Source organism: Myiozetetes cayanensis, unplaced genomic scaffold (assembly GCF_022539395.1).
Source record: "Myiozetetes cayanensis isolate MyiCay16 unplaced genomic scaffold, myiCay2020 scf7, whole genome shotgun sequence".
Lineage (NCBI taxonomy): Eukaryota > Metazoa > Chordata > Aves > Passeriformes > Tyrannidae > Myiozetetes > Myiozetetes cayanensis.
In genome coordinates, this window is record NW_026087964.1 from 41,010,490 (window position 1) to 41,038,274 (window position 27,785).

The 27,785-nt window shown below is 40.9% G+C and overlaps 1 protein-coding gene across 6 annotated transcripts in view; it reads right to left on the minus strand.

The window, feature by feature from the left end:
* The window catches only part of TRIM2 (tripartite motif containing 2), an 88,795-nt gene that overhangs the window by 46,185 nt on the left and 14,825 nt on the right, over positions 1 to 27,785 (minus strand). Inside the window, exon 1 of one of the 6 annotated variants that reach the window (XM_050337788.1) lies at positions 24,171 to 24,315. The exons of the other annotated variants lie outside the window; for them this stretch is intronic. The gene's annotated coding sequence lies outside the window, so the exon portion shown is untranslated. Of the gene's footprint in view, positions 1 to 24,170; positions 24,316 to 27,785 lie in introns of those variants that run through there. 6 annotated transcript variants of the gene reach the window in all.

The window sequence follows — 27,785 nt, forward strand, 5'->3', positions numbered from 1 at the left end:
CTCAGCCTGCTGTATAAAAGAGATTTTAAGGTCAGCAGAAAAAAAAATTATTTGGTTAGCTCCAACTAAATGACCACCTAATACAGTCCTGGCAATTAAGCCTGACTGAAAAGTCAGAGGTGGGAGAGAACAGAAATCAATTACCCAAGGCCAACATGCTGGAAATGAGGATTAGTTTAGGAACACAAATACAGGAGAGGATATGGATTTACAGCCATAACCCATCCTTAATTTGACCCTGGTGCCAGGAAAGGAAGTGGGGTGAAACAGCCAAGCTCTGCCATTCATTGTTGGACCATGCCCATACCAGGAATCAAGGGGCCTTAGTCATCTTCATGAACCAGTGGCCTTTACCTTTCCCCAGTGTGGCAGTGCACCCATGCAGACCCAGCAACCTCCAGTCCTCACTCCACATTCTCCAATAGTCCAGTCTGTAGCTCATATTATCTGGGAAGAGCCAAAGCTTCCTCCCACTGTGGGTTTCTAGCTAGAGGGCATGTCTGCCCCAAAAGGAGCTTTGCTAGCTCCTGGTTCCTCCCCACCAACCACAGCCTTGAGCTGTGGTCACTCCCCCATCTTGTGACCCAGTGGAGCAGATGCTTTTTTCCCAAAGCTTGTGACCCAACACATGGCTTTGTCATTCCTGGGAGGCAAAGAACTTGAAAGGTTTGCCTAGGATGTCATGCTGGGCTGCTGGAAACCTTCCCAGCACCCCCAGCACCAATCCTCCAATGCCTTTGCCACCTTCTTCTATTTCCTTCTACCTTCTGCTTATGCTTAGTTTAGCTTGCCAAGGTTGCGGCTGTTGTAGAGCACAACTGCAGCCCAGCTGGGACAGCCTGGCCTCCCTGCTCAGCCAGCCTAAGCTTGGCTGATGTGACTGTGCTTCCTGCCTCTCTCCACCACTGAAGCTGCAAGTCAGGCAGTACCCGACAAAAACTATTTCTCTTGCCTCCATGTTATTCTTTGTCTTTCCAGTTTTGGATATTTGCCACTGAGGTGGCACTGTGGTCATCAGAAATAAGCTCTGCATTCTGGCATTCCTTCCTCATGGCTATGGGCTCACCTTCAGTACTGTCAGATGCAGATGTGATGAATTAAGTTTCCTTTAAAACCTTTCAGCTGCTAAAGGTACAGGAAAAACAGGAACAGAAACACTGCTATAAATTTAAAGCCTTGCGTAATAGTTTTACATGTTTAATGATTTGTTCCTTTTTCCTCCTTCCTTTCTTCAGGCTGTCATCAAAGCCTGTAACAGGGTAAGCACCTGCAATACATGGGTGGACCTCTTAAGACATCAACTTACTAATGCTGTATACTCCAGTGTGTAGAGGGAGGGTTATGGCTGGCATCTGACTTTTCTTTCCTCTGCCCATCCCCACAACTTGTGCCTACCTCTGCAGTATCCCTTCTCCACTACCCTTAGGAGGTGAATAGTCCTGCTTCCATGCACACAGACCCCATCTCCCAGACTGTCCTGTCCTTGGATGGAGACAGGACCTGCTGGGGGCTGCCCTGGACATGACAAGGAATAAGACTGGTGGGTTAGAGCTCATATGATCACACAGTCTTCTCCAACGGAGATATGATACCTACTTCCAGGCTGTTAGTCTGTCTGAGGTTTTCAGGACCTCATTTTGGGTCAGGGCCTTGCACAGTAAATTCCAACACACTTGGAGCCCACTGAATTTACTGCATATGCAAGGACAATGCTTGCATTGCAGTGAACATCCATGAAACCCCAGTTAAATACCCAAAATTCTCACAAATGAGATTTCAGAGAGAAAGGGTAGGAAATGAAGGGAAAACGACACGCCAAGGGAAATGATAGGATAAAACTGTCACATATAAGATTAAATTACAGCCTCAGAGCAGTCATTTAGGGCCCTTTCTATGTTTAATAAAATGTCATATTCTCAGGTGATCTCCTAGAAAAAAATCTGCAGTAAAGTAGGCCGAAGCATTTATTTCAGGGGCTAGATGTTGTGCAGTCACAAGTAAAAGGATTTTAAATTGTACACTTGCCATCCAAAGCAGTGAGTCAGAGCACCTATAGCAAAGAAAAAACCCCTACCCTGATTAACTCCCAGTGCTGTTAACATCATCAATGTCAATTGCAATTTTGACTCTCTAGGCCTAACCTGTTTTGTTAACACTCTGTTCAGCCTTTATAGGTATGCAGGCTCAAATAAAACCAAGCTGAACTGACAAATAATTAAAACTGCACATCAAAACACTGCTGCTTTCCATAAACATCTGCTGTGAAATGCTACTTGAAATAGAAGTGCTCCATGGAGACTCCATACTAATTACTGATAACCCCTCCAGGTGCAGGAAAACAGGCAGTAGAGTAAAAAAGCAGGAGGTTGAGCAGGAATTTATTTGGAAAGAGGTCCCTGGTCCTTTCTACATACTCTTAGATATAAGGTACATTGAAAAATGCTCTAGGCATTTTCTTCAGAGTTGCTGAGCAATGGGAAGAAAATTAAAAGCAAGTAGCAAATGCTCAGTGCTTTTGGTACTGAACTGCGTGGTGAAGGCTGAACTGCTTAGAGACCATCCCCTCCACTACTTCCTGAGACACTCCTCTGGATCTGCCCCCACTGCACCTCCACTGCAACTCCCCCTTTAGGGGACCTGGAGCTTAGTCATATATTCTCTGTTGACCACTGAAAAGTTCCTCTGCTTCTGTTTCCATTGACTTCAGCAGGATGTTGTTGAAGTAGCACATAGTTCAAATCAGCAAGGGAGAAGGCAGCACCCAGCAATCGCCACATGCCGTGTAACTTCTTCCCAGAATTAACTTAGAGCCTGCCAGTCCTTTACAATTTTTTTCTTGCAGCCTTCAAAAATCCCACTTCCCATCAGATACAGCATACGGAACATCAACCAGGAGAAAAAATCCCAAACAACTTAGGTGTCTCACAGCAAGAAACAGCAGATGGAATCTAAGCATTAAAAAAGCAAACAAAGGCACAAAGTGAAAGACATCTTAGTGCAAAAACACGTACTGGGAGAGGGACCAAGAAGGAGGGAGAAAGAAGAGCCCTTCTCCAGCATGTGAGTGGGCTGAAATCAGGCTTTCATCCTCTGCAGCACTTACATTGTCTAAAATATGTTAAAATTGGTTGCTGCATCTCCATATTTACCTTAGCTGTTGTACAGTACTCACCTCATTTTCTTATCCAGAGCCCAGCAGCAATGTCACCTTCTGTGTCTGCCAAGTCTTCTTCTGAACCAAAATATCTTTCAAAAACACAGCAATATGTCTAAACATTTATACTGTCCACGGGTTCTGAGAAGACCTTGTTCAAGCGCTAAGTGGCAGGCAGAGTTTACCCAGGCAGGCTCTTTATGTTGGCAAAAGTACAATACTGAACTTTCCCAGCAAGACGGTAAACACGTAGCTGTGTGCAGCAGGTAGTCTGGCAGCACCAGCACTGCTGAGAAACAATGTCAAGACAACCTTGGCTAAAGGAGCTCTGTGGGTTTTAACAATGGTTGTAGGCACAGGAGCTGAACAGACCAAACAACCGTAGCAAAAGCCATCTACAGCTCCCGGGGGGAGCTCGAAATGCTCAGAGCCTGAGTGTGCCAGCTGTGACGCTGTGTCCTCTACCTCCACACTCACAGGGTCACTCCACTGGACTTCCCAGTAGTCAGATCCAGCAGTTCAAAACTCGGAAACACCCAATGGCTGAACTTCACCTAGTAAACGCGTCTTTCCAGTCCTCAGCAAGGACATTAGTTTGCTGATTGCAGGCCAGCACTCCTATTTAAAGAACTGTTATTGCAAAAGCTGAAACCTTTCTACAGCAGAGATGAAGAGCTCTCCACATCTCGTGCCTTGCCTGCAGCAATGAATCAATTCCTAGCATATGCTTCCACAGCAGTTTCACCACAGCCACAGTGAGATGTGCCATCTGCCTGCAAAGCCCACTGAACCCGTGAGCAGGAAGATCTCCAGACAGTCCAAGGGGCTCTTTCTCAGGGCCTACCAAGCAGCTACTCTGGCTCAGCCCAGGTTTTCCTCAAGCGTCTTCCTTACAGGACAAGGTTTTATGTCTGACACAAAGTTGTCTTCCTTTATCCTTCATCTTCAAAACCAGCTCTCCCAAGCTTTCTCTTAGACACCTCTTCCAGGTTCTCACCACACAGGGCAGGTTCAAGCCAGATGCTCGTAAGCAAATGCCCAGCACTGATGTAGGTCAGACTTCTGCAAAAATTACATTCTCAGAGGACCCTCCTACATGTATTCCTGCATGAATATCAATCTTTTTAAGTGACACCATAACTTATGAAACAGCTAATGAAAGAGGAGGAAAGCAGAACCCCTCATACACTATTTTAAGACTCTCCCAAGATGAACTGGGATACACAGGAAATTAATTTCTATATGAAAATGCATCCATTTTACTTTACAGGAAAACCAGTACATTTCTATGTACGTGAAAAGCAAATTAGGAGACATTACAGAAAACACTAACCATATGGATGCACGTGTCTTTTTAAATTAAAAAAAGCATTTGGAAAAAAACCACTGGTATCAGGATAACTAAGAACAACATTGATCTTAAATCAGCCACAATTTCATTTGAATTCTGATAGCACCTAGAAATCTCTTCCAAGTACCAGAATCCCACTGTGATAGGCACCAGTTACACAGAACAGTGCAGAGTCCTGTGCAAACATAGGCAGCCCATGCCTTAATGCCTCACACAGTTCAACTGTTGCCATTTAACTGTACCTGTGACACCAAGTACCTTCCTAAACTATGAAATAAGTTTTCATAGCCAGCTGTTAATTTAGATAAGGATTATTTCTGTAAAGAAAGAGCTGCAAGACAGCAGCTTATGTACCATGAATCTTCAGCAGTCAGAGAAGAGGAGCAGATCTCATCATCCTCTTCCCTTTGCCCATTCCTTGAGTGGATGTAAGAACTGCCTGAGACTTTAGACGTAAGTCCTTGTGATGACTGTGACAAGATGCACCGTGTTGTTCCTGAAACAGATTATACGTAGTAAACTATAAAACCCATTAGAGGTGTATGTAAAGTAACCAGCTGTGAGCACAGCTGTTACAGGTAATTGAGAAATCCTAGTGGAAAACCAGTTACAAATAGGACATGGAGGCTGCACTGCCTCAGGTACTGAACTTCTCTAACTTAGACACCACAGTAAGGGGTTGTTAGGATGTATTTCAAATAACTTGAATGCTTCTGGAAGCCTGATGAAAGGTTTTTGGTAGGTGGAGCCTGCTGTTGAGTTAAATTTTATTCACAATTTATTTTTTATTCACAATTTCTATCTATTGTTTTTTACTATTCCTTTTTATTGGCCACAGAGGAGAAACATCTTTTATGGATATCAATAATATGCTGGATAATTCTTCACCCTGTGAGCTGTGAAACCCATTGCCCAGGATGCTGTGGTTGTTAATATTTTACAGACATTCCAGGAGAGTGGGACAAATTCTTGATGGATTGATTAAAGACACCACCTCTACCAGAAGCAGAACTGGAAGCACAAATCACTGAATATGAAGGAGCATTCTGAAGAGTACCATGATATGTCTGATCTATTCTTATGCTCCTCTGTAAACATCTGCTGTTAGCAACCATCCAAATTATAAGGCTAGACTCGATTTACTTTTGATTTGACCCAGACAAACCTTCAAATTACTCAGAGTAGACTTCACAGGAGCTGACATAGTAGCCACTCCCTTTTGGCATAGTTAATGGCCATTATTGGCTCTGCAGGGCTGTTTCTATCACTTAGGGATGTCAGGTGAAATGAATCCATCAGACATCTGCCTTAATGCACCACTGTTGCATGAAGAATGCCACTCAGGGCCACAGAGTACCTTTAGCATGTACACCTGTCTCGACATCATACAAAGAAGACTCACAGCAATGGTGACTAAAAATCTCCTGAAGCAGAGAACCATTTCATAGACAATAAGACACTAACCTAGCACTTCTTCTCTCCACTTCCTCCTACCTTTTCAAATTTACTTTATCCTTAAGTTAAAAAAAATATTTCTAGTGATATTTCCTTAAGGGTGAAACCTGTCTTGTTTCTCTGCAGAGGTACTCTGTTATTCTAATAGCAATGCCATAGAGCTTGGAGAAATCATGCCTTCATCACTATCCTGAGGAAATCACGCCTTTATCACTATCCTGGTTCTCCTCATTTAAAAGGTGACCACCTTCATCATCAGAGGTCCCTCCAGAGGCTGCACATTTTCAGAGCAGGCCTTCTGCAAGAACACATCCCAGAGGGGAAACAATGACAGCTGTTCAGAGGGTAAAGGCCACCATTCAGATAAAAATTCACCCCAAAGGTTAGATATGGGAAGAAGCCTTCCTGCTCTTACACTTATTTGTATTCAAGACTGTGCAATGTATCAGCATGTGAGAAGACAAACAAAAACTTTGCAATGTGCAAACATAGGAAATGGAACTATTCACTCATTTTGTTTTGCAAATCCACCTTAATATATACAAACCTTTTTGCATGCCCTAGTGTAGTCTGGTTTTTATTATTTTTTTATAGGAGGGAATAGTAAAAAACTAATTAGAATGCGGAAGCAAAGGGTGAGTTCTGCCTATGCAGAACATGTAGTAGAGTTCTTATAAAACAGTCCTCCAATACTGTCTTCTGTTTCTTGTGTAATAAAAGATTGCACTTATCTCCACTGAGAGATTTTAAGTGAAGGATTACTTTTGTAAATGAATGAAAAATTATTTGTCTTTAATTAGGAATTAAGTATCTCAGAACATTTTTGTATTTCACAATCAAAATTTACATCCAGCTATTTTAATACCAGACAAAAAATTATCACTGCATTATTTGATGAATAGGATGAAATCTTTATGGTGCAACACTTAACTTTATCTCTTTGTTATAAAATGTTTTCTGAGCCGAGATGCAGAAAGATCAGTTGTTCCCAAAACTACACAGAGCAGATTAAGAAACAGGTAGTAAGAAAAGAGCCAGTTCTTTGCAGAGGGTCCAGTAAGACTTACAAACATTTTGGAAAGACCATATATTAACCCATATCATAGTACTGTGCCAGAAGAACACTCAGGGCAACCAACAACCCAACCCTTAGATACTATGAAATTAAGATGTGGTTCTACATGATTTTTTTGGCCCTAGGTTTCCTAACTCCAGTACAGTGCGATTATTTAAACTCTAAATGTCAAATCAGATCTGCTTTCAAGATAGAAAAAAACTCCCACAAAACCAAACCAAAACCAAACCAACACTAGCAGAAGCTTATCTTGCAGGAGTTAATCCCTGAAGGTTTACATTAACACTCCCACCAATACAGGGATTACAGGAGAGAAAGTTGTAGAAGGATATTCCATGAATACTGTTTCCTCCCTGGAAAAGGAAAAATAACCAAAAAGCTGTGCTAATGCAGAGAAATCATTGCAGATTTTCCTCTTCAGGAGTTTATGTATGCTGTAAAAGGCTTGTTCCTCAGTCACACTTTTTAATTCCTGGGGGTCATTTTAGTTCCTGAGAAATTTGAAAGTAGTGGGATTTACAGTATTTGCAACTTACAGATGTTCTCAGAAGAACAAGGGTGGCCTTGAAGACACCTGACATCACTGAACCTGCTGACATCTGCCCTTTGGAAGTCCTGTTTCTCACAGAGTGTGCAAAGTCTCTAATAATACAGATCATGGGACAAATATGGCTGGGGCTAAATATGGTAGATGTACTAAGTCTCTCCAAAGACCGCTACAGAGATTAATGCATCCAGAGGAACAAAAAACCCACAGTTGTTGGGATCTTTTCAAGAGCATTTCCAAGTTCAGCAAAATAGTTTGAATGCAATCTCTTTTGTTGTTGTGGTACTGTAAGTAATTGTTTCAAGTGCATTTGCTGAAGATTCCGTCACTGCTTTGGAGGAGTTTTGTTCTTCACAAGGTGCAGGAGTATTTTGCACATTCACGTTTTCATACTTGTCAGAGTTTTGTCATTCTGAATACTCTGGACATTGCTCTTTCCTTGATAAATCAATCCTGAGCAATTCACACAGGCAGATAGCACACAACTTCAAGCTCACAAATAATCAAGTTCTACTAAAATTCAACGTAGAAGGAGGCAAGCACAGTATAAATCTTTGCAGAGACTAAACCCGTCCCTTTTTCTTTAATCCAGCACTCCAGAAATATCACTTTTCCAAATTACAAGTTCAATGAAGGGCTTTCCTCAAACCTAGCATTCAAAACTCATTAAAAATATAAATGAAAAAGAGGGAATTGTTACTCTATGTTTCCAGAACTAAAAGAAAAAAAAAAAAAGAACAGAAGACCATGGTAGCACAAAACAAATAGCTTTCCATGACAAAAGAACAGAAAGTCACCCATAAATAAACTGATCATACACATGTTTAGGCAGAATAATAACACTAAGACAAATAAATCCATACTGGATTAGGAGCAGGCAAATTGCTCAACATTCACCTCATGCATTTAAAACCTGATCAAAAGTAATTGCATCTACTCCAATCTTTTTGTCTCTTTCACAAAGGGCATCCACCCTGGCATAAGGACCGAAGATCACCATCCTCCTAATTAACCCCTTCTAAAATGCATCCAAAACTGATAATATTCAGGTGGTTTTAAAGTGAGAGAGAATGAATAATACTTTTATGCATGAGCAAAAGTGCTGACCGTAAAAGCAGAGTTGTTCAGAGTTCTTCCAGGGGAACATTTAGGATATATGTGATTACAGTAAATTTTTAAGTCATTTGTCTTCTCCTAGTCGCAGGGCATATTCTTAGAGTTATTACAGCCTAGATTTAATATTTAACAGTAAACCATCGTAGCCATTCCAGCACCAGTTTCTTTTGATGCTTGTGTTAACAGGGTCACCATGTAACGTAAGAAGTGCCAGAATACATGCTGCTAACATTTTTCACATGGCTGTGATTAGTATCCTTCTTAATTTAGCTGTGCCTCTTTTAACCCTACTGCAACTAGCTACTGCCAAGATGGATAGAGCCAGCCAACATCTACATCCTACATCTACCTTTTTAGCACCACAAGAACTATATTCCATTTGCTATTTCAATTCTTCCTTTTGAATGGGATTTCCCTCTGAGTTATTGCCCTAAAGTCCAGCTAGCAATTAGGAAGGCTCCCTGGTTGCCAGCAGACATCTCAGCTGACTAGATCCTTGGCTGTCCCCACACGGTGCATGAGTGACATGTTACGTCATTTATGTCACTGTATGGTATTCCAGTTACAAACTGCTATTCCTGTGATCAAAGTAAATTACTGACTTCCAGCTAAAATCACCTTTTTAAATAAACAACGCCCAATCCAAATATAGCTAGACTGCCCAATTATTGGAAGGAATGACACGCAATGCCAAGATGTGTTTACAGGTTGTGGACAGAAAATGTCTAGAGATTCTGTGGTAGAAAACAAAGACAAATGCCTTTAATGCTACAATTTATGCAATAATTATTTAGTTATTTAAACCACAGAAATAAAACATAGTTTGTATAGAAATAAAACAGTTCAGATAATTTGACATGAAATGCCATTTTCATTTCTCCAAAGGTCAGCCTGAATTTTGTTCAGTGGGAGATGGTCTTTATTCCAGCTGATCAAAAATAAAGAAGAAGAAAAAGAAATCTTGTACACAAAACAGGAATTCTTCCAAATTGAACTTAAGTGTTTGCAACCAAGCAGCTCTTTCCTTTACAGACACATGTTAACATGAACCTCACAGCACAACAAAGGACTGCCTCCAATCCATTCATGTCACATAACAAATAGAAGAGCAAGCCAAATTCTAAGAGAAGCAGCGTGTCTTGAAAGTTAACCTATCAAAAATGGAGGTATAGAGAGGTGAAGTCCATTTCTATGACTGCTAAGCCCTGTTCTTTTCCCTCCAGTATTTTAGAAACCTTTAAATAATAATTATTTCCTTTCCAGTATTGATTCCTTTCAACAAATATTGATTTTTTTTTTCAGAGTCTTGTTTTTTTAACAGCTCATGTAATGCTTTTCACATGGTTAGCTCACCTTCGTTTTTTCACCAGGAAACATCAGCGGAAAACATAACCACAACCTGCAGTCTCTGGAAATAGAATATCTAATTTTGGTTGGAAGGTGTCTGCCAAGTGTAGCATCTGCAACAGTGGATTTCAATCTGACAGTCACTGGTCTGCTTCAACAACTGAAAAGAGCAAGTTTATATATGTTACCCTGTAAAATATGGATGGGTAAAATTCCAGGAGAAAATTTTTAGGGCTTTGGAATTAATGGCGCTTTGTAATACAGAATATTGCACTGTCCTTAAAACAACTAATTAAATCTAAAGAGCTATCCCTTATATAATGCAACTGTATTAGGAGCATACTTTATAAGCTGAACTTATTATTTGGAGTAATATATATGTTTGCTGCTGTGTATTAAAAATAGTTCAAACTATCTACACCCATATCCTCAGCCACATTTAATTTTGATTAGACAATATGCTTGCCAACAGATAAATCAAATTCTTTTACATTTGGCTCAAGGATTTATCCTAACCGACTGTACATTGTGCCCTTGTTTTTATGTAAATAGTTCATATGTCTAGACACAGTATTACATGTTTCAGCAAAACTGTGTATGTTTAATACTTTATGCAGATGATTAAATTTCAGCTTCAATATAGTAAAGCACAACACTTAGTTCTCTGCATTAGGACACTCCGAACCTTTTCAGTTAATTTAATTTCTCATTTTTCCTCAAAGGAATCAGGAGCATCACTGTGTTTATATAAGCTGTCCAAATCCTAGTTTTTTAAAGAATTAATGAAATTCCATTATCAGGCAAATACAGGCCCAGCATGTTTTCACGCTGGCTTCAAGCACCAATTATCTGGGATTTTCCAGTAAACAACTTGACCTCCAAGCTAAAACTGAGACTGCCTGAGAAATACTATCACAGGCTGGGGAAATGCCCCAGCAGTATTGTCATCTTTGTCCAGGTAAGCTCTAATTTTCCGAACACTGTGCATGCTGCTGGACATGGCAGAATTCAGACAGCCCTTGCATTGCCATCAGGCCATAGACTGCTTGTCTCAAATCTAGAACTCATGAAAAATCAATGCCATGAAAAAGATCAACTTCTAAGACACACACACACAGAGTCCCACAAACCCCACCTCCCCCAAGGCATTAAACATATAAATACTTCTAATTTTTATTAGAAGTGTGTCTGGGAAGATACATTTACTGTCTCCCTTTATGAACTACACAAAGAAACCAAAAGATTTCTCCCAGATGACTTGAATAATTGTTTCAATTTTCCCCTCTTCCCAGAAACCCTATAATTAAATCTAGCATTGGTTCTGTCAGAAAACCCACTTCATGTTTCCTTTTGGCCCTCAAGCAGCATGTCTTAGTGATGCTCCTTGAAGCAAAGTTCTGTTTAGCCTTCTCCCTGAGGAAAGACCTAGTGTATTAAAGACATATCAAAGCCACTTCTCATGAAAAAGGATTAATCTAAAAGACTGAAATGAACTCTCCACGGAGAAAACCCCAAACTGTTCTTTATAGCCAAACTCTGGGCACTGCAGGTCCAGGTCAGACCAGGCAGTTTCTTCACCATTCATGTTTCTCAAATCCTTTACTGAGAAGTTTGAGGAAACCTTTTCTTTACAGTAAGCAGTTTTGGATGAGGGCCAAAGCACAGAAGCCTTATTGCATTCTGTCAGCAGCTAACAGATTGATCCCCCCCAAAAAACTCTCTGGAAGCAGAGAACTCCTCTTTGCTTTCTAGCAGGATGATGAGGTCCAAAAATCAGGTACAGTAGCTTTCTGGTACCTTCTTTCCATAACCACTCCAAGCTTTAGGTATCTTCCAGAAAATTAGCTTGAAAATAAACAAGTTTACAGAGCTTTTAACAAACTAAATTTTTAATATGCTTTTGAAGACCTACAGTTTATATTCCCAAGTTTACTAAAATGTTCACATTGTCTAGAAGGTTTCATTAGAATCACTAGTCAATTTAATTTCAGTTCTCACACAAGGAAGGAATGTGGAATTTTAAGGAAAAAACCTTCTGATTATTAAAGCACAATAGTTGGCCACAGACTATTAGCCAGGTAATAAATCCATTGCCCTCAAAAACAAAAAATCCAAGGCTGGAACAGAAAGCAACTTTTCTTAACTAAGAAATATTTATTTAGTCGTTGTAGTTTCACAACAATTTTCTCATTTGTCCCCATATAAATGAAGAGTTATTTAATTGTTTTGGTCTAATGAATGTTTGGGTTAAGGGTGATTTTCTTGGTCTATTTCTTGTCTTTGTATATTACCTGGTACATTACCTCTAATTATAATCCCTTATTTTTACTGAAACCTATCGATCTGCCTGACAGTCTGCCTAGACTGCATTTTGAAAATAGTAATATAAACTAAAAGGGGGTAAATCAACCTACCTAAATAACCTATGGAGAGCTATGCACCAGGTGATGGCTCAAGTTACTCTTCACAAAAAGCACAGCCACAGAATATGGCAACATTAATGCCAACTGCCAGAATCAAAAAAAATGAACAACTGTGAAAAGTAAAGTGTCTCTCCTAATTAGACTTTGGCATTGTCCTCTCAGATTTACAGTCATTTTTTTGCTTTGAATAAACATCACTATATCTTTCCTAGGCAAACTCCTTGGCTCTGTTTCAATTATTTCTTTTAAATATTAAAGAGCAGGAAACATTTGTTTTCCCTTGTCACATCCTGTCCTCTTTACATAGCATCACACAGTCCCCTTTGAAACGCCTGCTCTTACGGCAAGCCTGACACGCACAGTTCAATCAAAACATTTGCTATTGTCTTTTGCCAACGGCAAACAAATTTCTGCACAAACACTGAAAAGGTTTAAAGGTTTCGACAGCCATCTAAAGCCGAGCTAGCACGACTGTCAAAGAAAGGTGGTGTCAAACTGCTCGGCTTCCCCACTACCCCGTGACTTAAAGAAGAAAAAGAAAGACAAAGCAATTCACTCATTCACACAGCGGAGCTTCTGGCAAGAGCTCACCCGCTGTAAAACCACTGCTCTCACAAAATACCTGAAAGCAGAAAAAAATGCACGAACAGTTAGAGATGAGTGTGAAAGGGTAACTTACATTATTTAGAAAGACAGTGGGAAAGGACTGCTGCAGTTTCTTCGTTATTTTACACTGCTGTTGGCAGAGCAGACAACCAAAAAAGTTCACCTAAAGAAATCCCTCCTTTTAATTCTCTCTCTCTCTCAGTTAATTTACTCTGGAGTCTCTCAGCCTGAAGAGATCCGGCAGTCAAAAGTTTATCCCCTTGTATTTCCCAGTGATATGGCCGACTTTGCTTGGACACATACCAATGATGCAGTAAAAATAGACAAAAGAGGGGGGGAGGGAAGAAGCAATCTAGCTTGAGCCTGAATCTTCTTAACTCAGTGTTTTCTGTAAAAGCTGCTCTTATGTCAGAAGATCCCACTCCTACTATAACTTGCAGAGCACTGAGTCATCCATCTGGTTTTCATAAGCTGCAAATTACAGGCAAACCAGGGAATACACACAGTCCAGTTTTAGCAGAACTCCCCAGGCACCAGCCTTACAAGTAACCTGAGGTACAAAGGCTTTGAAAATAAACAACCAGCCCCATGCCGGGATGGTCTCCCGTCTGCAGATGCCTGACTGCTCCCCCAGGCAGCCCCCAGCAGCCCAGAGCACCACACAGCACTCAAGGAGGTGGCAGCCGGGTCCTCCCCCGCCGCTGTGGAAACAAACAGACGCTACAGCCCTCCCTCCCAGCACAAACAGCCTCTCCGGAAGGGGGGCAGGAAAATCCAGTGCGTTACTTGAAATCGTTCAACAGTTTAGCAAGTCATTTGGAACACCATATTTTCTATAAACAGGGAAGTGGATGCTGATCCGCTTACATCCACTAAAGGCTTCCAGGTGAGAAGCAAACCTTTTGTGTTGATAGGTTTGGGTTTGTTTTGTTTAGCTGGTTTTTTTCTCCAGTAAGAGTCAGTGGACAGTTGCTTAATAAAGAACTTCTGGGGTGATCCAAGCTATTCATTACAAGAATGAACATTTTACCAAAAGTATCAGAAGTAAAATTTTGATAAGCACCCCATGAAAGTCCATGACTCAAAGCTCCCAAGTCACTTTCAGTACCTATTTTCAGCTATTTAAAGGTCTAGAGCCCCAATTAAATTCAATATACCAAAGGCTTGAGGGGTCACCTATATTTTTGGATACTTCATGGCTTTTTAGTCAGTACTGAAGAACAATGTTTTCTCAATAAAAAAATCAGAAAAGCAATTTTAACCAATTTGATGGTGGATAAAAAAAGTTTTGCCATTGCTCAAAACTAAGGTTGTTATCTGCATGTTCTTTACTTTAAAATAACAAGTTTTATTTAGTCTTTAGTTTTCCCAGAGGACTTTTTCAAGCTTTTCCATTGGGAATAATCTTACTCTGTTTGAACAGTGAGACTCTCTAAACAAGGCAGCTTTCACTAAAGCATGGGTGAATCAGTACAGTGAGTCATTAACAAAATAAAAACACCATTGTAAAAACTCTGCCTAGAAGTCCTGAGCCTTGTCACTTGCTCAGCTTTTCATCTTAGCACAATTAGGATTGTGCTGATTGTCTAGTCATCTTGTACCTGGATCCAGGATTGACATGACTGGACTGTTAAAATCAAAAGCAGTTGAACTATTTAAAAGCCAAACCAAAACAGCAACAACAACAACAACAAAAATCCTCCAAAACAACTAGACTCTAATCAGTAGAAGCAAATGAGGAAATTCTAAATTAATTTTCTTTGTTTGTTTGTTTTCCTGTGCTGTCACAAATTCTTCCAACAGTTGTATAACCCACTGAATTATTTCAGTCCCATCAGGTAGGGATCTCAAAGGTATTATATTCCTACAGCTATGTTCCTACAGCTATGTGAAAAAAGGCAGCCCTCCAGATGAGTGAAATACAACCCAGTGATCCAATATAAAAGGCTACAGATGAGTTCAGTTTTATTATTAGACACCAGAGCACCTCACACAAACAAGAGGTACATGAGAACAGATTTCATGTGCCCAACTGCTCAGCTGCTACCACAGTTGTGTATCTTTGACCTGCTTTCTAGCATTTTTCCCCTCCTCTCCTATCAAAGTAGTAAGCAGCAAAACACTTGAAATGCACAGACATCAGCTGAAGCAAATAATATTATTTTTTGAAACAGCAGTAAGCAGAGTTTGTTAACAGTTGAGTTATTCTCCTATTTAGTAATCAAGTGGGCTGAACCGACTACATCACATTTTTACCAGGATACTTTCCATGAAACCAAAGGACCTGATCCTGGTAGAGCAGACTTCCGAGTCTGGGGACAGAAATTATTTCATGGGACACAGCAGAGCAGCCCTTGTGTGGTTTGCTAGGCTTGTAGGCTCTCTCCCCACTGTACTGTCACAGTACAGGACAAGTTGAATGACTGTTATTTTTGGAATAAGAATGCATTTTTTGGTGAGACATGGTGTTAAAGTGGAGAGTAGATGGGAATAAGCACATGATTTTTTGATACTTGTGCTGACAGAATTTTTTTCCCTCCAAGGAGTAAATGCATTAATTCACACTGATCACTCAGGTGCTCTTCAATATATCTGTTCTCTCAAAAAAACAGTCCATTTACATCACAGGCAGCTTTCACAAATAACAATTCTGTAAGAAAACTTCAAGAAAATTCAAGATTCAAAACCAGACAACTGATTTGAAATGACCCTTCATTTCCCAGACTCTTATTCATCAGTTTTTTTCTCCCTTTTTTTAATTCAAAATTGATTTCCTCTTTCGTATCACCCATATTGCCATACCAGCATCCTACTGCCCACAGATAGCTCCTGCCTCCAGAAAGGCTAGCTGTGTGTCCCCTCAATGCTGCCTGGATATTACTAGGACATCATTTGATGCTCACTTTCTCACACTCTTGTCTCCATGACATTTGGGGCAGTCAAGCACTGTGTTGTTTTATAGCACAGGAATGCTAGTTTTCTGGAGAAATGGAGATGGAAGATATTCAACAGTTTAATGATGAGAAAATTTACTCTAGAAAGCTTCATATAGGAAAGACTGCAACAAAGAACAGTTCAGAAAGGGAAAGCAACCACCTAGGAGCAATTTGTCTTCTCAGAAAAATGGCAGCTTCCATTTAGGATGTTTTAAAATGCCAGCTACAAAACCACTCTGTTATTTTCCATATTGATTTTTCACCGAGATCAACTATGTTAGCAATATTAGCAGGACAAGAGTGGAGTAGGATGCAGCTTAGATATTGATTATGTGGCTTTGTATGTAGAGTCCTGAAAGGTTTTTTCAAACCTCACTGCATGTTCATTAAAGCAAGGAGAAAAGGACCCTCCTCAGTCAGTGACAGACAGGTTGTGATGCACAGTAGGTGGCAGAGTGAGTATCTCTCTTGGTCTGAACTCTGCTCCCATCTAGTGTGGTTGTATTAGGAGTGCTGAACTGTGAAGGTATTGATGAAAGCAACCTGTTTTTCAAACTGGTTTTTTGCAGCTTAAATACTGAGAAAGTGACAGGTGAAAGGTCTGGGTTTGGTAGAGGATGAACCTTGCCATTTGATTCGAATCTGTGGAATTACCTAAATGATAGAAGCTCAGGATGGTCGATTAACAAACCAGGGTTTCTCTACAGCTATGTGTTCACCTTTGATTTTAGCACGAGACTACTTGGTGTAGGATTTCAAATACATTTATGCAGATTTCTAGTTGGTCATAGTCGAAGTCCTAGATAATTCTTCTGATGCAAACAAGCTGGCAGGCTTTGTACAGACTGAAAAACCCCAAGTCTGATAAACTGAGAAAAATCTATCCTTGCAGGACTCCAAGGTGAAGCTTCAGTTCCTTTACTGTCAGTGACATAAAATAAGGTAGATTTTGGCACTGACATTGACAAATTTTTAAAAAATGAATTAGCTGTGACATTATAAATCATCTTATCACCAGCATCTTTAAAGCCAGCACAGGGAACAGCCATCTTGGGTCTGGGTTCAGATGCTAAGTTTGTATTCAGTCTGGACCCACTATGTATTTTATTGTAGTACTTCAGCTTGGTGCCCAATGACTTGAGTTTGGCAAAAGCCTGTCCCCCTTCAGAAAGGCACATAATTGTCAGCTGATCTCTCAAAGAGTTAATATCATGTGATAATCCTTTGCTGCCTGCTCCAACTGTTAGATGAGAATTGGGGCTGTTCCAGTGCTTTTGGTATTCTGCTTTATAATGCATGTATTTTGCTTTATAATGTATCACTTATTTTCACAGAAAGAAATACACGGCTCAGACAAAACCATAATGCATTATAACCTTGATGTCATCGTTGGAGAAGCCCCATGGCTGCTGCTGTTTTCACTGCAGCCTGCATTAGCCCCTGGCTGTCCCCAGAAAACACGGAGAATAAGCATAACATTAAGCCACTTTTTCTCATCAAGTCTCACTAACATCTGTGACTGCAGGGATCGGGGATTGCCTGAGGCACGTGAGCTCATTCTGGGAGCATTGGTGATGGAGAAAAACACAGCCTTTTCCCTTCTAAGTGTCCTGGAATGATGATCCCTTTTTCCCACTCTGAAGCCTGCAGAACAGGAGTTAGTGGCTGGATACTTTGTATTCTTTAAGTAACAAGTCAGCAAACAGCATGCAATGCACATGTCACAGTGGTTTTCATCAGGGAAGGTCAAATATCGGAAGAACATAATTTCAAAAAATAAACATTAGACTGTTTTCAAAGGTTCCTTTTTCCCCTCTGGTTGCACACTCACAGGTCCTACCTTGCACTGAGAGCTTGTTGAACTGCCACTGAACAGATACAGTTGATTCCCTGACAGAAAACTGCCCTATGATAAAATGCATCAATTTTCTGCAAGCTGTGAGAAGTGAGTTAGCTTGCAGGGGTCCGCTGAATGCTGCAGCAGACACACGCTTGGGATGTTATGGACCAGAGCAGGGGAAGAAAGACAACTGCGAGCCAAATGCTCAAGCTTCTTATGGAAATACACTGTGAAACAGCAGGTAAGCCCCACACTCCTCCTGACTGTAATCCTACTTCAAGCTCTAAGTTGCACTTCTGTGGCAATCATGTCCCTTAAACACGGGCATATAGTTTGTGCCATGCTCATGCTTCTGCTCTGTACAAATCATAGTTTGCTACTCTGAGAAACCCTGGTGATTGCACTGTCTCAGTATCAGTTTTTCAAAACTTTCATTCACATAAGTAAGCTTTCTTTCAAAAGCAAGTATCCAGGAAACACTGATGTAAGACATTTTCGTATGTCTGCATTCATGAAAAGTTCTGAACCAAAAGTAATGTGTCCAAATCCCTCTTTTTGTTTGAAAACATCATTCATCCAAGAATCAGAAATGTTACCATGTGACTGGTAACACAAAGAAATGAGCAGATGAAGAACCACAGTAAACGGTTCAAAAGCAGCTCTGGGTCTGAGGTTGGTTCACAAGATACTTGTTGAATACTGGACACTCTGTTGGTCAAGATAAATAGAAAGGGCTATGTTTTCTAAAAGAAAAATTTAACCCACCCCCCCTCCTTGCTTATATATTTCTTGGCTTAGTCTTTCTCTGACCTTGCCTGGAGCTATCCACTCGTACAGCAGACAAAGAACTACTATGTGCCTGGTTTATCCTGGACCTGTCCTGCCTTCCTGCCTTCAAGTAGAAGAAAGAGGTAAAGGACAGTGTGTTGAGGCCTTTGCACTGAAGAACCTGACACTCCTCAGGAGAACAAACAGCCCCTGTCTCTCAGCCTGCAAACACTGGGCTGTAGTGAGGAAGACAGAGAGTAGGAGGAGAATATGGCAAGGAGTGAAGAGCTCTGGGGAAGTTTTTAAGGACTGCGAGGCAGGGAGGACAAGCATCTTAAATGGTATCCAACACAGAGGTTCAGGAGGGTGGGATATGAGAGGCCTGGGAAAAAAAGGTAGCACTAGGATGGGAGGAGAGGAGTTGTAGCAGAAAGATGAAGAGACTGTGAACTTTGTGGTTGAGGCAGGGGGCATAGATGGCAGAGCAGCTAGATGCCCTCCCTACACAGGCATGAGCTGCAGACTTGGTCTAATGATGAGAGGCCTCAGGCTAGGAGACACTAAAAGCCAGAGTAAAAGTCTGAGAAAGTTGAGGCTGTACAGGGCTTTGGGGCAGATGGGAAATGAGATTTTCTCTTCTGAAAATATCCTGATCTACATACCTCCATGCATATAAAAGATGCTGCCCCATCTCTTTCTATCCACAGGATCATCTCTTCCCACTCCTATATCCTTTCTTTTGCAGCCAGAGCACAGTAGCCCTGGCTCGCATTTTCCCATCTGTGTACTGGAGTGTGACAGCATAACATTTTCCATAGCCATCAGGACTCAAGAAAATGCTTTGATGTAATTCTGAATCCCAAAGCATGAGTATCAAGCATAGATTACAAAGTTAGAGAGAAGAGGGGGTATCAAGAGATAGGAAAATGGAGAGAAGGAGGCAGATTTCTTTAGAAAGGTGGTCTCATGAAAGCAAGCAAATGAAAACTAATATGTGGAAAGTTCAGCCACTGCAATACTGGACTTGATATTAACATCATCAAATACCTATCAGCTTGCTCTTACACATTCAAAAACTAATAGAAAAGAAGGCCAAGGGTACCATTTTAAAGTTAAACAACCCAATCAGAAGCAGAAATTAAATGACACATATGAGAAAAGATTCTATTTCTCACAGTCCCATTTTAGTCCTTAAGTAACCAGCCTCCCTATTGCCATTAGCAAGAGTTTTGCCAGAGTAAGACCTGCAGAATTCCATGCCAGAATATTACTATAACAAATGTTAACATTTGACAGTTAAGTTACATTAGGGGGTTACACCATACCCTAGGGAGCATTAGGTAAAGTGTCAACTGAAGATGCTGCCTAAGAAGAAAGATGTCAAGAAGAAAGCAAGCCCCAGTGTGATTTCATTTCAGGAAGGAAACTGCAGTACAATTCTTGAATCTTAATGGATACTATGCTTCTCAGTTTCACATGCTGTGAACCAGCAGTGATAGGAGGAAAAGGCTGATGACAGCCGTGATAATTTTTTTTAGACAGCAGCAACCAGGACAGAACACAGCAAGCTACCCTCTTAATTAGGGACATTTTATGCTATGAGCTTAAATTGCTGCTTTCTTAGGCCTTTGGCAAAGGCAAAAAGGAAGGAAACTGAAATATTTAAAAGCTTCTTCATGGATGAAGAAGCAGTGGCATCTATAATATTTCCCGCCTACTTGAGCACATACTGGGATACAATTTGCTTTCTGGTCCTGAGAGAGGTGAGCTAGAGAGGAATCAGGGTGGACCATCTGGAGGCCGCAGCTAATATTATACAAGTCCTGTATGTACCCTAAAAGAAGGTAGTTTGTAAGACTGTGACTTTTACACACTATCAAAGCAAAGAAGCAATGCAGAGAGCCTGTTCTGTAAGCCAGTGATTCCAGTAAGAAGAATGTTTAGGGCTTGCCTATGGAGTCCAAGGGAACGTCTTCCCAGCAGAAGAGCAGAGCCACAATGCACTGATGCTTGTCTCTCTCAGCATTGCTGGCTAGCAGGGAGGCCAGGCATCTCAATCAGACAGGAGGGAGAGAAGTCAAAGACACCAGTGGACACTGGTAGATAGCAGATGATTTAAGGCACTACAGACCTGAAGACCACTTAGCCACTGCAATTCACTCTCTGCCACAGGTAAGGAAGATAGGAAGTGATCCCTTTTCTTTCTGTCTTGGCCCAAGTTTTCCATTATATTTCAGGCCACCCTGCAGAATGGGCCTTGTGGCAAATCCCTGGTTGAGAAACTTCCTCTTCTATCCTGGAGTGAATTTTGTATCTATAACCTGCCTAGCAATCCTTTTATTTCCTAAGTGCAGTGCCTTCTCCAAATAACACCACCAAAATAAAATGCACATAATAGAAGAAGACTCTCTGCTCTTGATGTACGAGTGAGATCTGCGTACTACAGCCCTGCTGCTCTTTCTTTTTTTAATAGAACAGCATTTTTCATTTTTTTATAACCAACTAGTATGTTCCACTTTAGTGGCAACAATATCCCTTACCCAGAAAAGGATCTAATAACCAGGAAAAAGGACCTGGAAAAGAAAAACCCAAACCACAAATGAAACATTTTAAAAGTTTTCATAGGTATGGGTGAAAATTGAGGATATTAGCATGGAGGATAGTATTAAGAGGGTTTAGATTTAAGAGAGAGGGCAACTTACCCAAGGAAGCTGAGGAGGGGTTGTTTGCAAATCTCAGCCTTTATCCCTATGGAGACCTGAGTTCTATTGATCGTGAGTGATTTTACAAGGAATTCTATTCAAACCTGACAGAAGGCTGCCATTGCTTCTTTCAGTCCCTCAGACTTTTTCCTGCTACCTGACAATTCAGTTTCCTGGTCAGACTCAAAAAGCTGATGGGAGAGGGGCACATGTGTTATTTCACTCACAGGCTCTCCCTTATCATAACCTTAATTGATGTGTGTCAAGCACGTAGGACACAGCAGCAGAGCACCTGCTAATAGTCCAAAACACTGAGATGAAAATAACCCTTGAAGCCTCCTGCTTTCACTAAAAATTCAAATGCCCAGTGGCATGAATTACAGCTCTAGTAACTCAAAACTTACTAATCCAAAGTTGTTCTTTCCCAAGAAATTGATTCATTTTGGGAGCTGGTCTGACATTCTCAAGGGCAATGAAGGGGAAATCTAGTAGTCTTAGTAATCCGGTAACCATAAGTATATTTGGGAAATACTGGTCCGGGTTTCAGTCATCTCCAAATCATTACCTTCCATTAAGTGCTGGAAGAACAAATGAACAATAGGTATATTACAAATGTGCCTGCATTTTCCTCAACCACAGGAAAATGTTGGCAAGTGATCCTGCAGTCAACATACAGAGAGCCTATAGAGCCAGAGGAAGAGAATGAATCGCAGTAAAAACACAGCCCTGGAAGCAGATCTTAGTTCTATTTCCAGCTTTCTTGCAAATTTCATTTCCCTCTTTTGTAGATTGAGGACAATATGCTTATCTGCCTCCCAGGCTATCTGAATGCTCTGTTAATGAGTATTAATAAATAATTTCGTTTTCACGAACTGCCTACCATCTCAGAATCAAAAAGTGCAATTATAGCTTATGCAGTTGAGAGCATTTTTTTTTTAATGAAGGATGTTGATTCAGCACCTTGTTTTAGCAAGCACTGTGAATTCATCCTCAAAATGATCTCTCTGGGAGGAAAAAAATCAATTTTAATCTTCTGCCTCTTTACCCTGATGCAAATCAAACAGGCACAGTCTGCCCCTACAGAGCCAGCCATGTTGTGCTGAGCTCGTGATGCACAAGGGAGTTCTTTCTTTAGTCAAGAGAGAGACAATGTGGTAAGCATATTGATTACTCCTAACTATGTACTGAGAGAGCACAGCAAAAAATCCTAGGTGTGTATCTCATGGCTTTCACTGTTAATTAAGTACTGAGATCCTGCTTTCTTAATCTATAGACAAAAACCAATTTCATCTCCATCTTTACTAATCAAGGCTTAGTATCTATCTTCTACTTAGAGCAACTGATTGAAACACTCTGGCTTGTGTTCACAGCCTGGCACAGAAGCAGCTTATTTCTGTAATTAGCTTTAGTTCATACACTACCACACATGCACTGTATTGCTGTAGAGGACGCTCAGTCTCAGAGCTGAACAACCATCAGCACCAAGACCCACCTAGTTAAAATGTACCAAGTGCAACAGCTGCCCGTAATCTGACCAATTTTATTTGAAAGGTTTTGTCTAGCTGTCTCTTAGCCACTGCTTCCCACACATAATATTGCTTGACTGACCCTCTGCAATTCACGACTCATTGATGCAGTCCTAAAGATCCTATAGATGAGCAGGCGAAAGGTCTCCAGACTACATCAGGGCTGTCTGCAGAAGCTGTGCACAGCCCCAAAACACAAGCAGCACAGCAGAGAGGAGGGCACAACCCCCAGGGCATCCCCCTATTCGGTACCTCCATAGGGCAAGTTAAACAAGCTGAAAGGAACATGGTATCAGGCTGTGCTTCAGATTTGCGCCTTTTTTTTTTTTTTTTTTTTTTTTTTGGCATGACTCAAGGCTAATGAAGATCTGATTGAAACTTACTTTCCTGTGATATTAAAAACAGGAACAATAAACATGCTCATTTACAGTGACTGCTACTTTTTTCCCCCCAGGTATCTTGAACTCATAGTCTGAGCCTCACCACATGAAACCTAGACATAGACTTGCCAAAACTTCAGGAGCAGACTAGTTCTGAGATTCTGCATGGTGGCCAGCTCTGACAGGGACATTAAGATTTTCTTTGCTAGTGTAAAACGGTAAAAGAGAAAATCTAAAAAGTCCATCAATATATGCTATGCAGGACTAAACTGAAGAACACTGTCCAAGCAGGTAATATTTTATTTCAAATTCTGAAAATTAGAAAGGGCATATTAAAGATGCAAGAAGTCAAGCTCATTCCATCTTTGCAGTCTTCTGCTCTGTGGAGTTGTGAACATTTCCCAATAGCAGTCAACAAAGAGGACTGAAATCTCTGAACATAACTTTGCTTTTCTACTGCTAGGCATATATCTTGAATATGACAGCACATATCAGTATTTTGAGGAGCATTCATTTTATAGTATCTAATTTCTAGCCATTTCCCACTTTTCCAAACCATGCTTCTCATGACCTTGCAAAAACTGCTGGTGTTAGAAATATGACTGGATGATCAAATACTGGAAATGTAGCTAAAAATAAGAACTAGATGCAGATTAAATAAAGTAATACCTATATAGACACATATAAAAAAATTACCTAGTAAATTGAAATGGGTTGTGTTACTATTAACTTCTTCCCTTTTGCCTCCCAAGAAGGTCTCATTTGAGATTAAAATCGTGTGGTCCTTGTAGTCATGACACTGCATACAAAGTAGCTGCTCTTTCACTTTAGACAGAGGAAAATACTTTAATTGCTGCCTCTCTGAATGGCAGCGCCTACCTGCCTTGCTAAAACATGCCCTTAGCCTTATGAGAAAAGCCAGAAGACGACAGAAAGCTACTTACTAGTGTTCCATAGAGTCCACGCAGGAGTATTAGAGGCTGAAATTCGCTGTGCCTCTGAGCAGAAGATTTAGCTCCCTGCATTCAGACAGTTGGTCCCATTACGGCCATCGGGCGGCTGAGTTAAAGGGTGGCCTTGCACAAACATAAACAGCTTGTCAGCACAAGCCAAAGAGGCGGGTCTGCCCTGCCAGCCACAATGCGAGCCAATGATTAGCTTCTTCTCATTCTGGGTGTTCAAGATATTGCATTTCATTCTTAAGCAGGGGAACAAGGGGGACTGACTGGGAAGGGCTAGTGCTTTACGGTTTGCTGCTAGGCATTAAAAGGCTTAAGGTGGAAGGAAAAAAAGAATCAATAGGTCACTTCAGGAAAAGCACGTATTTGCTGCATATTCATACAAACGCTTTTCGAGAGCCCGCAGGCATCTCCAATGCATTGTTTCTTTTAGGTCAGTCAAACACACCAACGAATGAACAAAAAAACCTGTAAATTAAGTTTAGCTCATATTCACTGAAAAGAAGTTTCACTTGCAAAGTCTCTGATTTTTCTTCTCTTTGCTCTTTCTCTTACTCTCATCCTTCCTAACATGCTTTATTTGCTGACAGTGGCATTTCTCACTTCTCTGTCACAAATGTCTTACCCTGACCTTCTTGACCTGACCCCTCAACCTTCATTGATCCTCCTATAACTGCTTCTCTTCACCTCCATCTTAACTGCTTGTTCTTTTGGTCCTGATCTCCCCGAAAGAGCGGAGTCACAACAGAGGCACCTTAGGGTAACGTTCTGTGAGAGAACCAAGTTGATCACTGCTGTTAGAAGCGGAGGTGTTGAGTCTCCCCTCTCCTCAGCACTACACCGTGGCCCTGTCTGTCCCCCACATCATTCAAGGAAAGGTAACATAGCACAGAAGCAAATACTTCTCTGTCAGTTTACTGATCTTAACACAAAGACAAAAGAGGTATTGCACAGAGTGAATACTCCCTGAAATACAAGCTCCTGCTAATCTTGCCTCAGCCATCTACGATCCCACCTGTCTCCCCAAGTTCCTCTCTCCTTTGTTTGAACTGAATTGTTCCTAGTTAATTGAATACCCTGCTTACAGCTGCTGATCCCATTTCATCCCAGCTCTGTCCTACTTTCTTATGCCTCTAGTTTAACTGTGAGGCCTGTCTGCCACCAAAATCACTCTCATCAAGTCTTTTATAATAACTCCCTACATAAATACCATGCTTTGTGCTTCAAGCCTCAGGCTCTTTGAGCTCTTTTTTGCTTTGGAAATAACTAAAATACTCCTGAAAACCCATGGCATCATTTTGGCTTTAACTGTTTTTTCTCTGACCTTTCTGATTAATTCCTCTCTCAGCATCTACCCCTTCCCTCCCTCACAATCCCAAAGGCACCCTACTCTTGTTATAGTCTATCCAGCTTTTACTATTTGCTTGTGCAGGCTCCTGAGCCACTTTATGTCAGTGATTTACAAGCATCCATATGTATTGTTCAGCTTCCTGATTTTCTCCAGTCCCATATTTCACCCTGTGTTTTAGGCATATTGTATTAAATGTCTTAAGAGCTCCTAATTTTAACATCCTTTTCTGGGGTCAAATTAAAGCAGTGCAATCACACTACATTCATTTCTGTGCAGTCTTGGCAAAAGTCATTTCTCTCCCCCTCTGCTTTGGTAGTGGAGTTGAACACCCTGCAGAAGCAGATGCTGGAGTTAGCACCTCGTTGGGATGGGAAGGCACGTCGAAGCTCTCAGGCTCCTGCTGACAGGCTGCACGAGAGTTCTGGCACATAGCGCTGCATCACAATGTAGTGGGGTCACGTTTGCAAGTTTTTCTTCACAGTTAGACATACTAGGCACGTTCTTCAATGATATCTGAGATTCTGGTGCAATTGCACAGCTCCATCAGCTGCCACCCAAGTATATAACTTACACTGCCTTGACTTTTACCCAGATTTCCTACTTAGTTAACTCTATGCTACCCACACTAACAATATTCTTTTACCAGAGCTCTTTCTAGTACTTTTAACATGCAAATCTCTGCTGAGATCCCTCGTGCGATCACAGTAATTGATTACTTTTATTATTTTGATTAGTGAGCCTGGATCTTATTCCCAATGCACCTGCATTGTTTTCCACAAAAAATTCAGCAGTTGAGGTCATCTTTTGTTCCATACCACAGCCACATTGCCTACATCCCTATGAAAGCCATGCTTTCTTCTCCTGAACTTCAAGGCCTTTTCAGAGTTTCTTCTTTCTTATGGATCCACTCCCACAGCTCTCTTCATCACAAGGTCTGTCTTTTCAGCTTTCTCTCTTCCTACAAAGCTCTCTTTTCTTACCTTGTCCTCTATGAAGAGAATGCCCTGCTTCATCAAATCAAGTTACCTATTCTTCTTTCTTTCTACAATCCACTTGTCACAAAATATAAAAATAATGTATCAGTATGAGAGTGAGGAACAATAAATAGCAAGTCACTCCAGAAGGAGGGATGTTTCATCTGTGTATATAAATAATATGTGCTAGAAATCTTCTACCATCAACTATATATCGTATGTTATGCACCTTACACTGTTATATTTTATGGAACAGGACAGGCATGAAAAGCCCTTGATGGATATGCATCAAGTGCCCAAACACTGTACATGAGATTGTGAAAAGACTGCTATGAAAAGACTGTTTGTAGATGCACAAGAGAAAGCAAGCTAGCTATTGCATCTCTGATTCCCATGGCAATTTATTTAAGATGCTAATTCAGTGCAGCCACAAATAAAGAAACAAAAGAGAGAGCAAGAATGAGCTGATTTAGTGGACTATGTTGAAAAGGCACACTTTAGACAAAGTCACCCTGGGTACAACTCCTGCGACTCCACTTACAGAATTATGCCAAGGATGAAGCTGCCTCTTTGTCCTTAAGCCTTGTATGACGCAGGAAGATGGTTATCAGCACTGCCAAGGATACCAACCCAGGCACCAGCTAAGTGTGATGGCCAAGCTGATTTAACAACTTACTTTTACCAAAAGGGTGATCCTGCCCCCTCCTCTTCACCACCATTCCCAGCTGCACAGGCCTGCCCCTCTCTCATGCATGTTCCTGGAATAGTGTGAAAGCTCACAGACCAAATTCATCTTGCTGGGTATGTTTTTCAAACAGGTTAATGATCTGACTCATCTCCCTGCCATGTGAAGCAGCCCAAGAGCCAGCGGAGGTAAACAATAAGCACATGTGGCTGAAAACTGAGAGGGAAAAGGGTGGAGACGAGAATCACCACCTTTCTCATAAGCAAAAGCTGTCATCCCCAGAAGCTACTATCTATTCTGGGGTGAAACTTAAAACTCTGACCCCCCAAACCATGTCATCCTTAAACACAAGGTCCCAAAAACTCCTGTAACCCCTTGTTTGATTTCAAGCAAGAACTAAAATGTTTTATGGAAATGTATTTTCTAAAGGAAGGTGTGGTTTTATTTTATTAAAAGGTAAGTTTCTGAAAACATAGTAATAATTCGTTTTCCCATCGAAAAATTTGGATAGGAGATAGAGATTTTGACAGAGAATATTTAAGTTTTCTGCATCTGAAAACAAAGTATTTGGATTCTCTTCAACATCTTCA